Source organism: Triturus cristatus, chromosome 3_1, assembly GCF_964204655.1.
Source record: "Triturus cristatus chromosome 3_1, aTriCri1.1, whole genome shotgun sequence".
Lineage (NCBI taxonomy): Eukaryota > Metazoa > Chordata > Amphibia > Caudata > Salamandridae > Triturus > Triturus cristatus.
Genome location: NC_140583.1, coordinates 1,141,110,807 through 1,141,125,617, shown reverse-complemented (window position 1 = coordinate 1,141,125,617; position 14,811 = coordinate 1,141,110,807). Strand labels below are relative to the sequence as shown.

The 14,811-nt window shown below is 42.3% G+C and overlaps 1 protein-coding gene across 1 annotated transcript in view; it reads right to left on the bottom strand.

The window, feature by feature from the left end:
• Positions 1-14,811, bottom strand: part of LOC146861627 (contactin-associated protein-like 5) — a 1,270,002-nt gene that overhangs the window by 1,105,934 nt on the left and 149,257 nt on the right. The gene's annotated exons all lie outside the window — the stretch shown is intronic.

Sequence of the window (14,811 nt, the reverse complement as noted above, 5' to 3'; positions counted from 1 at the left end):
AAATGGTAATGATAAATCCTCCTTACTGGTGAAATTGAACTTAACATTACTGTTTTTAAAATGCCACTTCTAGAAAGTGGTCATTTATCTGTACTTCCTGCTCTTTGGGCCTGACAGCCTGTCTCCAATAAGCGGTAGGTTGGGTGACAGCTACACAAAGCACTGATGTACCCCCCACAGACAGCCTGAGAGACAGGAGTAGGTTGAAAGGGATCCGTGTGCACTTCAGAGAGTTGCTTTGATGTCACCCTTTACATCAAAGGCCCTTTTGGATATAAGTACTGGGTCTCTGACCCCCTGAAATAAGACACTTCTGGATCAACTGGACTTCCTTTCCGGAAGCTCTGCTTTTATTCTTGTTGCCCTGCTGCCTGCTGCTCCCTGACTCTGCTTGAAGAACTCGGCTTCCCACCAAGTGATCTCCAAGGGCTTGTTGGCTTGTTTTCGGAAGTCTAAGGGACTCAAAAGACTTTCTACAATGCTGCTGGTGCTGCTGGACTCTGTCTTCTGAGAGTCCTACCCTTGCCTGAGGTGCTACTCCAACCCTCTGGGCTCAGAAGTGGGTTCTGCATCTGTTTTCATCACAAACTGTCCCATTGCATCAACTGTGTGAGAAATTCTGCTGCATTGCCATTTGGGGATGATGCAGAGGCTGCCCAACGACAGTAGTTCCACAGCCTGTGCAGCTCTATGACAAACCTCTGCGCTGCTCAACAATGACACATTGCATTCACTTCAATGGAGCTTGACGCAACGGGGGACCCCCTTTATTGGCTCGACGGTGACACAGTAGACTCTTGATGCTGACAAAGCCCCATCCAGGGTATTTCTTCAGCATAACCTGCCTGTTCCCTGTAGCCGGCCTGCCATCGATCGCGGTCGATCTGAATTTTGGAATTCCACTGGTTCCTCACAACTTCAAGCGACTTTTTGACTGCTAGTGACTTCTAAGCACTATTCTTTCATTTAATCTTTAAAATGTCATATCTGGAATACTACTGATTGGAGTTTTCTCCGTCTGGTATTATTTTGCTCAGATAAATATTCTTTATTTTCCTGAACCTGTGTGGAGTCTTTTTAAGGTGGGTGAGCACAGGCTAACTTATTGTTTATCTAGCTTACCCTGGTGAGAGTGGTGGTTTCTACCTGGCCTGGGTGCAAGTTTCAGGGTGTGTTAGGATTATTACATTTTGACACCAGCCAAAGGTCTAGGACTTTGGAGACATCACTTGGTGGTTAAGAGTCACTCCAGCAGAGGCAAGCAGAAGGGTCCAGGACAGGCCCAGTTTGAACCTTTTCAGCTGGGCAGTTGCAAAAATGGCCTCTTAATGTGTTCCTGTAGCTTCGACAGGAGGTCAGCCATATGACCCTAGAATCCATTTGTTGTCCTGAATACAAGATGTTGAGCAGGTCCAGTCTTCTAGGCTCTTCTCAGACACAGCACCTCCAGGCCTCTTCTTTTCTTCCACAGGTCCAGAAAGGGTTCTGAGGAGGGTATTGAGGGTGGCCACACTTGTGCGACGAACCTGCCTCTGAACAGGCGTGAATCATGGCCCATCCCTAACCAATAGGATAAAATGTCCAAGGGGCAGCCTTACCCACTTTTGCAGAAATTCATGTATGCTGCACTTCAAACAACCCTCCCTACCTAAATAAAACATGGTGAAACCCTCTTCCCTTGTTCAGAGCCTGTGTTTCCACATTAAAGGTGTAGCCAGAGAAATGAGCAACCCATACACTGTGGTCACTCAACACTAGTTCTTGGGGCAGTTCCTCCACCACTGGGGTTGGTGCCTGCCTGACTTGGTATACCAAGAAGGGCCTTTGAGAGGGTAGGCATCTTGGAAGGTAATCAGGTTCCCGGGCACAAACTAGATGGTCATTCTGTCAGAGGAACGAAACACCTCTCTATACCGAAGACCTGTTCCTCAGCTCCGGGAGCAAGTTCACACCTCATCAAGGGTGCAATTGAGCTCTTGCGTGACAGTTGGAGGTCATGAAAATGGGCCCCCAGAGGTTTTCAACAGGGAAAAGGTAACTTTCTAAATGCACCTTTTCCAAATATGTATTACAAATCTGACTTCACCAGTGAATTGAGCTTATGTTAAACATTCAAAAGGTCCAAGAATGAAATTTATAGTTATTTTGTAGCTGGAGATAAAATCTTTAAATATAGAATTGTATCCAAATGCTTTCCTTTGGTACACCTAACCTTGCTACAGTGAAAGTAGCTGTTGGGTCTTTTCGCTGTATGCAAATGTTGTACATGTCAAACTTTTAAATATCATGGGCAGTAAAGAATTCTTAGGGGGAACCTGTTAATATTTAAAAAGAGAGTTTAGACTTGTTTAAAGGGGATATTTTGACTGGTCGACTTTGCAGTTTAAAACTGCACAGCCAGGCAATACATGGTAGACCTACAATCATGTTCACACTGTAACAGCAGTGCATGGCAGAATGAACGCTACAGTTCACTTGTGACATTTAACTTCAAGGTCGTGGGTACACATTGTACCATATACTTGGGACTTATAGTTAAGTAATGTATGCCAATCAGGTGTATACAAATGTCATTATATTAACAATGGAAGCACAAGTACTTTACTACTAGTTAGCAGGGGTAACGTGCTCAAAGTTCTAAAGCCAGCCAAGATATAGAGACCCGTAAAAGGCGAAAAATATGGGATGGCCATGCAGAAAAGGTGGATTTCCTACATATGTATTTTTACGGGTTCACTGACAAAATATTGAGGTAAAAAATATTAAAGTAAAAAATATCGATGAAAAATATAGAATGCAAAAATATTGACCCCCTTTACTTAAACAGGTAAGTACCAAAATATTGAAAACAAATATTGATGGCAAAAATATAATTGTACAAAAATCGAGTTTTATATATAAAATAAAATAATAAATAATAATTATATTCAATAATAAAATTAATATAACAAAATAAAGTATATTTAATATAAATTAAACAAATATAATAAATTAATGTAATTAAAAAAGTTAAAAACACATACATAATTATTAATATATATTTACTTTATGACAATTTATAAACCATTAATTTAATGTATTTTTTAATTTTAAAATTCTATTTTTTTACAAATATTAGCAATAATACACAATCTAATAAAAAAAAATCCTATTACAAATTAAAACATTAAACTATTTAAAAATCTGCAAATTTAAATTTCCCACTCCATTGAGTGCAACAGTAGGGAACGTGCTGGATAGCGGAGGGGTAAAAATTACTATTCCCACACCAGTCAGTGCAACAGTAGAGAAAGTGTTTGATAGCGAAGGGGTAAAAATTACTATTCTCACTCCAGTTAATGCAACAGTAGGGAAATTGTTGGATAGCAGAGGTGTAAAGATTACTATATTCCCACTCCAATAATTGTAAAAGTAGGGAAAGTGTTGGTAGCGGAGGAGTAAAAACTACTATTCCCACTTCAGTGAGTGCAACAGTAGGAAAAGTGTTAGATAGCGGAGCAGTAAAAATTACTATTCCCACTCCAGGGAGTGCAACAGTAGGGAAATTGTTAGATAGCAGAGGTGTTAAAATTACTATTCCCACTCCAATAATTGTAAAAGTAGGGAAAGTGTTGGATAGCGGAGGGGCAAAAATCACTATTCCCACTCCAGTGAGTGCAACAGTAGAGAGAGTGTTGAATAGCGGAGGGGTAAAAGTTAATACTCCCACTCCAGTGAGTGCAACAGAAGGGAAAGTGTTGAATAGCGAAGGGGTAAAAATTACTATTCCCACACTAGTCAGTGCAACAGTAGAAAAAGTGTTGGAAAGTGAAGGGGTAAAAATTACTATTCCCACTTCAGTGAGTGCAACAGTAGGGTAAGTGTTGGACCAACAAACAAACAAACAAAATGTTAACAACAAAAATATTTAAAAAACAAAATAAATTAAAAAATATAGAAATAAGTTTATATTTAGTATTAGGAATTTAAAAAACATATTATAATGTTAAATACATATGACAAATACTTACAAATATTCTATTAAATAAAAAATAAATAAAAAAAATCATATTTTAATTAGAAATTATTTAGAAAAACAATATTAAATATTACATAAATGTACTTTTTATTTCCTACCTTATGACACCACACAATTCACAACCCAGGTCTAAATTTAAAAGAATGTATTTCCTTAATTGACAAAATTATTTACCAATTAAATAAATATTATTAATTAAAAAACAAATTAAACCGCATACAAATTATTCAACTACCTACACTTTACCCCTATAAGCCCCATAACCTACAGCGAGAAATAAACTGTAAAAAAACTAATTACACATTTAAAACCTATTGTAAATTAAAAAACGAATAGCATTTAACAACTAATTATAAAGTAAGTAAAAGTAATTTACTCCCCACACTTTACTCCTATAACAATAAAACCCACACATAAAAATAAATTACTTCCCATCCTTTACCCACATAAACCCAACAACCCACACCTACATTTTATTACACAAATTCCATATTTAATTGTCAATTAATAATTAACATTAACTAACAATTAATTATTAAATAATTAAACATAAATGTCTCCCCACCCTTAAACCCCATAAACACCACAACCCACCCCTAAAATATATCACACAATTACCATTAATAATTATTAATTAATTAGTTAATATAAATTAACAACTAATTATCAATTTATCAAACATAAATTACTTACCACCCTTTACCTCTATAAACCAAACAACCTGCACTTAAAATTAATTACACAATTTCCATAATTAATTTTCAATTAATTAATATCTTGTAAGAACTAATTATTACTTAATACAAAATACATTTCTTTTCCCCTTTACCCCATGCACCCCACAACCCGCACCTAAAATAAATCACGGAATTACCATAATTAATTATCAATTAATTAGTTAATACAAATTAACAACTAATTAATAATTAAATACACATAAATTACTTCCCACCCTTTACCCTTGAAACCCCACAACTCGCACTTAAAATTAATTGCACAATTTCCATAATTAGTTTTCAATCAATTAATTATTATAAATTAACAACAAATTAATAATTAATCAAAAATACATTACATGATCCCTGCACCCATTGGCAAGCACCTTTGGGGTGCCTGCCACAGGGTGCAGGGATGAACTGCACTCCTGCATTTCTCAATGCGAGCATGCATTCTGTTCAGAATGCATGCTCCCATTGTGTAGTATACGAGTGCGACCGAACAGGGTTCGGTCGCATTGTACTTGCAGGTCCGTAACCGACGACAGTAGGTCAGTCGGTTACGGTTCCTGACCAATGTCGGCTGGTCTCCGGTCCGTCCGACATCGGAATCGGCCCCAAAGACGTCAAACAGAGGGAGCAAGGTGCAGCATCTGCTGCTCATTGTGTGATTTTTGCGTGCCTTTGGTCGGAGGTTAATGATAAAAGTGATGGGAACAGAAATGAGGGCTTTAGTTTCCACTCGCTACTCTTATACTTTCAGGAACCTAAAGAAGGTTGTAGAGTGAAGAAGGGTGGGCCGTGCGATTTAGCATGTGATATCATCAGGGATCAAAGATAGAATTCACTAAGTCACTGGTAGTCCCTGCATTCTAGTGAAACAATGTCTATGATTCAAAGCTACTTTAAAGTCTGTTAAATTAGGGGGAGATGCCTGTCTCTCAAACAACATAAATGACTGTATGGAAAGTAAAGCTGCTCACCAAGTTTGTTTGACTTGCCCATTTCTCCAGCTTTGTAGCCTTCACTGGGTATCAGTGGTCACAGATTAAGCTTAGAACTACTCCGCACTGATTGTAAAACCAATATATGTACCAACGTAGTGGTAATTAGACCATAGCAGACAGTCAATTGGTCTACAATCATGGCAAAGGACCGCCAACCACATGAAGAGATGACCACCTGCCAGGTGGGGAGGTATATGCTGTGAAGGGAGCTGCTACTGTGGTGGTTCCCTTCACAGCACTTCAGATATACTGAGTGGATGCTATACTTAACCCCTTGCGTGCGGGTTTATTTCTCCCTCTGTGCGGGAGAAATAAACCGCGTTCGCGAACACGACATCGCCCGGCCGTCGTGCGCACTCGCCCACCGTAATGCACGATGGCCGGGAGACGTCGTGCGCACACAAGGGGTTAAAGAGACTTCACAGCAAACATTTATGTTTAGAGTAAGCAGTCACCTAAAGCAGGAGTTTGTTTTCTCAAAACAAAAAAAATAATGTTCCTAGCACATAGAAAGTATTCTTTCTGTACATGGGGGTTATTCTGCATTTTTCCTGCTGGTATTGTGCCATACATCTCATGCTGGACACAAGCAAGAAAAATCATTAGTGAACGTCAACCTGCCTTCAATAGGGCAGGATGAACACATTGTGACCTGGCAGTCACTAAGTGGATGGGTCACCAGGACTAAGGTTCAAACTAGCAGAGCGAGTAAAGGCAGTGAAGACTCCACCAGTGCATACCCTTTGCTACCCCTGGCTCTAAATACAGTGGGAGAAGTGGAAGTTTGTCAGGGGGAGAGCCATGATGATTTACAGCCTTGCTTCTATTCTGACAAATTCTAAATAAGACCTATAATTCTCACCTTACCCTTCCAACTGCTACCTGAAATCTAGTGAGACAAACCTGATTGTGCCTAATTCAACTATACTAAGGACTGAGAGAATAATCTTCTTGAGGTGCAACATAGCTCTGTGACTTGTTTTGCCCAGACCCCAGGAAGCTTCTGCTACTCAGTGTGCACAAGAAAAAATGTAAGACAAGCTGTACTGATTCATCTTGAAAACACTGTGATTATACCACACCCTTCCAAAAGGCATTCTAACATAATATTCTATGAAGCTCATAACTACTGGCCTTATCAATATGTCAGTGGAACCGCCACTGACTGGTCATTGGGGGCAGTCCCACCGACATACAGGATAGTGGACTGAGTGCCGAATTGCGATGCGGTCAGTCGAACCGCAACGGTTTAAAGCACAGACTGATGCTTCCGACAGGCTTGAGGAGCCTGTCGGGTCATCGGTCGGACAATAATACCTACAATGAAGGTGGTGCCTGCACAGGCACCACCATAGGGATTATGATGTCCATTTTCCACAACCTTTCCATATCAGTCCCACCACCCTTTTAGGAGATGCAGCACAAGCCGCAACACAAAAAGGGGTATTTCCGACCACCTGCACAGCGGTCAAGTACCAATCTGGTAGGTAGGACCTCTGACTACTTGTCAGGCGGTCCCAATCCCCCTGCGATGGCAATCAGATGCTCGTCCCACTGCCATCATAATAAGGCCCTATGTTAATTGGTATGAAATGCTTGAACCACTACAGAAAGGGACCCTTTATCACACAGGAAAGGTCATGGGTTATTTAATTACCAATTCATTTGCTTCATCAGTGCTATGAGGGGTCTTACAAATACTTCAATGAAGAAATATTTTCTTCAAGTACATGTTAAAACATTTTTAATTCACTCAGTTTTGGGTGTTAACAATTGAAAATATGTGATGTACAATTCGTATCTGTATAGATTCAAAGATAAACTTCCAAACATTTGGAAGTGGGAGCACTTGAGGAAGCAGAAATAAAAAATCATGTTTACTGTGGAACTTTAGTGTGGGCTGTTTCATTGAAGGTCAATGTCGGAACTGAAGCAACAAATATTCTAACACATAACAGCAACTGAAAGGGGATTTGCGCTATGTGATGGCCAAGCAGTAAGGATTAAAACATGGGAATGATTGGATAATACTATATTGTATTCAACTGACAGTATATCAAAAATGAGAGGTGTGGTCCCGCAGCGTCCAGGAGGAGAAGGTGGAGGGTCGCATTACCTCGTAGCAATCTGAAGGAACAGCCGGACGGGACTGCAGGTCCCAGGAGCCCTGAGCGCCGCAGCGCCTCAGCTGTGTAGCGGCACGCCCTCCCGCCATCCCGCCCACCAACTGGATAAAATTCCTCGCGGAACCCGCTGGCGCGGGTCCCGCAGCGTCCAGGAGGAGAAGGTGGAGGGTCGCATTACCTCGTAGCAATCTGAAGGAACAGCCGGACGGGACTGCAGGTCCCAGGAGCCCTGAGCGCCGCAGCGCCTCAGCTGTGTAGCGGCACGCCCTCCCGCCATCCCGCCCACCAACCGGATAAAATTCCTCGCGGAACCCGCTGGCGCGGGTCCCGCAGCGTCCAGGAGGAGAAGGTGGAGGGTCGCATTACCTCGTAGCAATCTGAAGGAACAGCCGGACGGGACTGCAGGTCCCAGGAGCCCTGAGCGCCGCAGCGCCTCAGCTGTGTAGCGGCACGCCCTCCCGCCAACCCGCCCACCAACCGGATAACGATCCACCCTCATTTCCCATTGGCTGTTATTGTGGTTAAATAGCCCCATTACAAGCGGAGCGGGACGCGACGCGGGACGCCCTGGACGAAGCCCGGACTAAGGGCGGACAGTCTGAGACAGGAGGGGGCAGGTGGGAGCAGCTGACTGGCTTTTGGATACCTGTGTTATTTAAGTTCATTATTGTACACCCTGTCGTGTGTTTAGATTGCCAAGTCACTGTTGGTTACTATTTAAAGCTCCTTGGCGATTGGAGGTTGTATGTGACAACCTACTTGGGAAACCTTGGCATACTGTTGTTGGTGTCTACAATAAGTAATCCTAGGGGGGTCTTGAAGCCCAATCTGCTAATTATGCCTAAAGCAAAGTTAACAGCTTCAACCACAACCATGGACAACTACCTGGTTAAGATGGTCGATAAAACTAACCAGGAACGTAGGAAATCATTAGGTCGTCCAGGGTCACAGAGTTTGGTTTCCCCCCCGCCTATTTGTTTGGCATCTGAGAGCCACCTTGTTCAGGATCCTAATGCTCCTTTATTACCTTCTGTTTGTTTATCTGAGGGAGCTGTTACAGACACTATTAGATCGGATAGCGACACTCCGGAGTCCACGATCGACCCTGAACCAGGCCAAGCTACCCTACCTGATGTACCTATCCCCGGTCAGTCTGTTCTCAGACGCCAAAAATTGATACGCACCTGTAGGAACACCACTAAACCCACACAGTCTAAGCGAGGAGGGAATCGCCATACTAACAAAAAGGATTCCACCCTGCAGTTAAATGTCCCAGCCCAATCTGTGCTAACGGAAGGAGCTAAGGTCACTTTAGATAAAGAACAGCTGGATCTTATAACCCAGGCTATAGTTGCCAAGTTTGACATATTTGTTAAACCTTTATTGACCAAACTTTCCACTCTTGCCGATGAAGTAGTCAGATTGGGAGGTATCCTGGATTCCTTTGTTAAGGTTAGTCCAGCCCCAACCAATATTACTGGTACTCAGGTGCCCGAGGAGACCTCTTTAACTACCTTTGATACAGCCCCATTGATGATTGAGAATAGCAGTTCTGAATGTAGACCTGGGTGTGCCCCTGGAAAGCCTGCTGTAGTTCCCAATGTACCATCCAAGCGGCAAAATACTACAAAACCACCCGCCGTTTCAGTACCAGGGGAATCATTGGGCAACAACTTTAACTTCCCTAGCTCCAGAAACCCCCAACCGAACCTGCCACCTACGTGTGCCCCATTTGTTGCTGTCCTTATGAACGTCCCCCCTGTTAAGAGGCTTGATAGCAATCCTGCTGGTGTAGAATCACACTCGTCATTAAAGAATAAAACCGTGGACTGGCTCCACCGACAGTGTGACTTCCCTCTAGCATTATCCAGAGATATACTTTGTACCAGGAGAACTAATTGGGTAGGTAAGTCCCGTAAGACCTGCGAAGGTGACTGTATAGTCATCAACTTCCGCAACCCCCATCTCACCTCCACAGTTTTAATTAAAGCCGCTTCTCTCCCAGTGACTGAACATGGTATATCCCTGCGGCCGCTTGGGTACTTTTATAGAGATTTTGCAACTCAACCTGTTATTCAATCTGTTGATGAGCGCAACTGGCATAGGCCTAGAGTTCAGGCCCTGGGTGCTATACCCACTATCTCAACGTTTAATAGATTCCAGCCGTTAAGTGGGCTAGATTACAATGACTGACTGGAGCCGACTATTGATGGTGTCAGGTCGGAGGACTTGGACCCGAGCAAAGTGAGCTATATTGGGGCACCCAGGATATCAACTTCAATTATTAATAATATTGGGGTAAGCGAATTGAACTCTACTGTGGCATGCGACCAAGGGAATCTGGCTAACCCGAACGGGGATAGGTCCCCGAAGAACCCTTCCACATGTTTAGTTAACTCTGGTTCTAGTGTCATAGCCTGTTGGAACGTTGCGGGACTTTCCCACAAGGATGATTGCTTAGGTTGGTTCGATTTTATCAATCTTTTTAATATTTTATGTTTTCAGGAAACCTGGAGTTTGGTCCCCATCAACTATAACGGGTTTGTCTCATATTCAATACCTGCAGTGGCTTCTAGTTCTGGAAGAGCCAAGGGTGGCCTCCTGACACTGATTTCTGTTGACGCCCCGTTTGTAGTAAAGAAACATGTCCCGGTGGGGGACCATTCCCAGATCCTTTGGCTTTATAAGGAGCAGGATAGGAATATCCTTTTAATCAATTTTTATATTAATGTTTTTGATAATTCTAGGCAACGTATAGCTTTTGCTTTGGAGGAAGCTTTGGTTAAAATTGTTACAGGAAATGAAATCGCTTTTGATTTTATTTGGTTGGGTGATTTCAATATTTCTACCTGTGTGTCCTCTGCCCGAAGGGTCTGTGGTTTTTTAAGCACCCTAGGAGAGGGAGTCGCCCATTTTCCACATAATCCATATGGGGATTCATTAAATAAAATTTTGATGACATATGATATGGAGATTATGGGGAATGCGAGGGGTATCCATGATGAAATTGTCCCCACCTTCACGGGCAGAAACGCTAACTCCGTCATCGATTTTATTTGTACTTCCACTAGCCTTATTCCTTGGTGTTCTGCCCCTCTAGTAGTTGATAATCTGATTAGTGATCACAACTGCCTGACCATGGAGTTAGCTTTTTGGAAAACTTATACAGATCCCAAACCTAGTATTGTGGATAACATCGAGCCACATAGACCAAATGGATATAGAATTAGGTGGAAGGGAGAGAAGGCAGACCTCCTGTCCAGTACCATCATTGAGAACTGCTCTAAAGAAATCGAAACTATTCTAGTGAGCGAAGAATCGACAGCTGTTATACTGAATTCATTTGTCGACATCAATCACTCCATAGAAGCAGTGTTCACCAAAAATCTTAAGGGCGATTCAAATCGGCCGAGGGGGTGGTTTGATCGTGCCTGTACTGCTGCCCTGAAGAGCCTTAAGGAGGCATTGGCCGAAAAACAAAGGGATATTACACTCATCCGGCATCTTAGGGCAACCTATAAGGCAGCCATCACAGATAGAAAGGCTGAACTTAAGCGTGAGGCTTGGGATAAGTTAGATCGGGCCGCCGAAACCTCTGACTCCTCGCTGTTTTGGGCCACAGTCAACAGCCCTTTTTTAAGGGACGAGGCTGTGCCTATCTTGTCTGCTAACGTTAGAGTGGAAAGCTGGGTTTCCCACTTTTCCCTGATTTTTGACTCTGATAAACACATGGACAATGGTGATGGGGCCTGGCCAATTCTCCCCCTAGATATAACATGTGCCGAGGTTAAGAAATGCATTATTGCAAGTAAAGGTGGGAAGGCCCAGGGACCAGATGGTGTGCCGGTGGATATCTATAAAAAAGAACCTGAAATCTGGGGCCCACTATTGACCAAGGTATTTAACTCTGCTGTGAGACATGGTGCACCGCCTACATGGGAGGAATCTATTATTATTCCCATCTATAAAAAGGGGGAGAAGGGTGATGCTAAGAACTATCGGCCTATCTCCCTTCTCGATTCGTCCGTGAAAATCATGAGCCGGGTGCTCCTTGTCAGATTAGAAGAATGGGTGGAAGATAACAATATTCTGGCTAATTCCCAATATGGATTTAGGAAGGGCAGAGGCACAGTCGAACAGTGTCTTAACTTAGAACTGCTAATTGGGAAATATACTATGGCCAAGAAGGGTTCCCTCTTCCTCTGTTTTGCCGATCTCAGTAGTGCCTTCGATATGGTTAACCATCAGATTCTTTGGGAGACACTACTGAGAATGGGGGCACCGGAGGGCATTGTCTATTTCCTGGCCAGACTGTACGTTAACCTTAGCTCTAGCGTCAGATATGGCCCGGGAGGGGAACGCACCCCTAAGTTTCCAGTTAAGCGTGGCATTAGACAGGGGTGTGTGTTAGCCCCATTGCTCTTCACACTTTTTATCAATGAGGTGGACTCTGTCTTAAGGTCAGTGGGGGCTGATGCCCCAACCATTCTTGACTCTTATATCCCGGTATTACTGTATGCGGATGATGCAGTTCTTCTTTCTAGGACCCCTGTAGGCCTCCAACGCCTCATGGACAGGTTTTCCTTGTTTATTGGGGAAAGGAAACTGGTCATTAACAAAACAAAGTCTTTTGTCATGGAATGTGGTAAGGGCCGTAAAAAAACCTCATTCATTCTTTATGGAAGGACAGAGGGTACAGACGGTAGATACATTTAACTACTTGGGTATCACCTTTTCCAAGACAGGTAGCTGGACCAGCGAAGTTACCCACGTTAGAGCAAGAATGGCGAAATGTGCTCACGGGGTATTCACGTTCGCCTCTAAGATCGGGGAAAAACGAATTAGCGACATGTTGAAGATCTACCAGATGAGGTGCCTTTCAATTGCCCTTTATGGAGCGGGTGTCTGGGGGCATGTTTCGGTTGGGAGTCTCCAAGTGGAGGAAAACCTGTTTTTAAAAAGGTTACTCTGTTTGCCTACTTCAGCATCCACGCATTTGGTCCATAGGGAATTTGGAATATTCCATCTACTAGATTCCATTGCCCATAGACCTTTAATGTTGTGGCGTGCGATCTGGGCTAAGGAGGAGACCTCCATGAATAGAGATATTATCAAGGACTGTTTATCTCTAGATAATCATCTGAAGATCCCCTGGGTAAAATTTGTTATGCACAGTTTTAAGGACATATATGGTGTTAATCTATATGAGGATTGTTATGCTGCCAACACTATGTCTAAAAGCGAAATGAAGTCTGTTTGGTTGACATTAAAGTTCGAGGAACATTTGAAGGCCGGTAGCAATCTATCCACCTGTAAGCTCTATGACAGCAATTGTGAGATGTCAGGTTATCAATCTTATTTGAGCTTTGTTACTAGGCCATCTCACAGGTTTGTTTTAACCAGACTGCGCTTTGGAATTGTTCACCATCTGGTGGCGTTTCCTAATACCAAAAAATACCCCATGGGTCCTTGTCCCTGTGATGGAATTACAGCACAAAGTACATTGCACTTTTTATTGTTTTGCCGACTATATGGTAACTACCGTATTGCATTTTTAAAACCCCTGTATAAGAAACTTGGTGTCAGAACAGTTAAGGATGTCCTGAAACTGATATTTAACCCCTCCCCTGATGTCTGTTTCTTTACAGCCACATTCCTTTTAAAAGCTATCAAGGCTAGGCCTAGTATTATCATCTTTTAAAATCGATATTGCCGTTTTTTATGTATTACCTGTTTTAACACCTTGATGATGTTTTTTATGAATTATTCTTGTTTTTAACCTATGTGTATCATGATGTTTTTATGTGTATTGCTTTTATGGACTTTGTTGTCAAGCTCCGAATAAAGCTTTATGAATTGAATTGAGAGGTGTGGATTAAGTACACACACTGCTACCATTGGAATCAAACATATTATCAAACTCTCAATGAAAGATTGTATGGCCATGTGTACTGAGTTATCTACAAACTACACAGCTCACAGGATACTGTGAATGTGATGAAATGTAAAAGTGTGTATAGTTATTTAAGGGTGATTAGTTAAAAACAACCTAGGAATGCACGTGAATGTCAAAAAATAAGTTTATTAAATTACATATCAATCAAAATCTACAACTCCCTGATATTTTGATTACAGTAGCTAGGAAGAACTGAATCAGAATCTTGTGAAGCCATGTACCAGAGAAAAATGAAAGAAGACAGAGCAAATACTGTGACAAAGATATTGACTGGTAGAAATATATTGGGATGAAGAGAGAGGAGTTTGAACTGCTGTAAAAAATACAATGTACTGGATAATACAATGGAGGGAACAAAGGAGCCATTGTTGATGACGATGTTTTACACAGTCATTGATATCAACTGTCTAGTTATTTGTGGATGTTAGTTGTTGGAATACTTTTTATTGGTTTTCTTATATCTGGGGTGCCATTTTGTCTAAGGGACACAGAAGTCTTCCTGTAGCTCTGCATGTGCTGTTGGACTCTGCCATCTGTGAGTCCTAACCTTTTCTGAGTTGCCCCATCCAGTCCTGGGTCTCAGAAGTGGAATCTGCAGCTATTTTTCTGCATATACCAGGACATTAACCCAACTGTGTAAGAAAAATCGACGCATCGCTCCTCGATGCTCACGCAATGTCGAATTGATGACAACATGGGTCCCGACTGTGAGGCTTGACAATGATGCAAAGCCGAATCTTCAACGTCATCTACGAGGCCTGGTCTCCGACGCAGTGACCTGACTGCAGTGAAAATACAGATTCATTGGGTCTTTGACATTGATGTTTGACTCCATACAAGGTACTTTAACAGCGGGCTCTGCATGGGAACTGTACCCAGCCTGCCCTCTGTTTTGATCAACCTCAACTTTCAAGTTGTACCAGTCCCTTGAGTCCTGAGGTAAACTTTTGATGGCTAGTCACTTCCAAGCACTGTTTTCACATTTAAT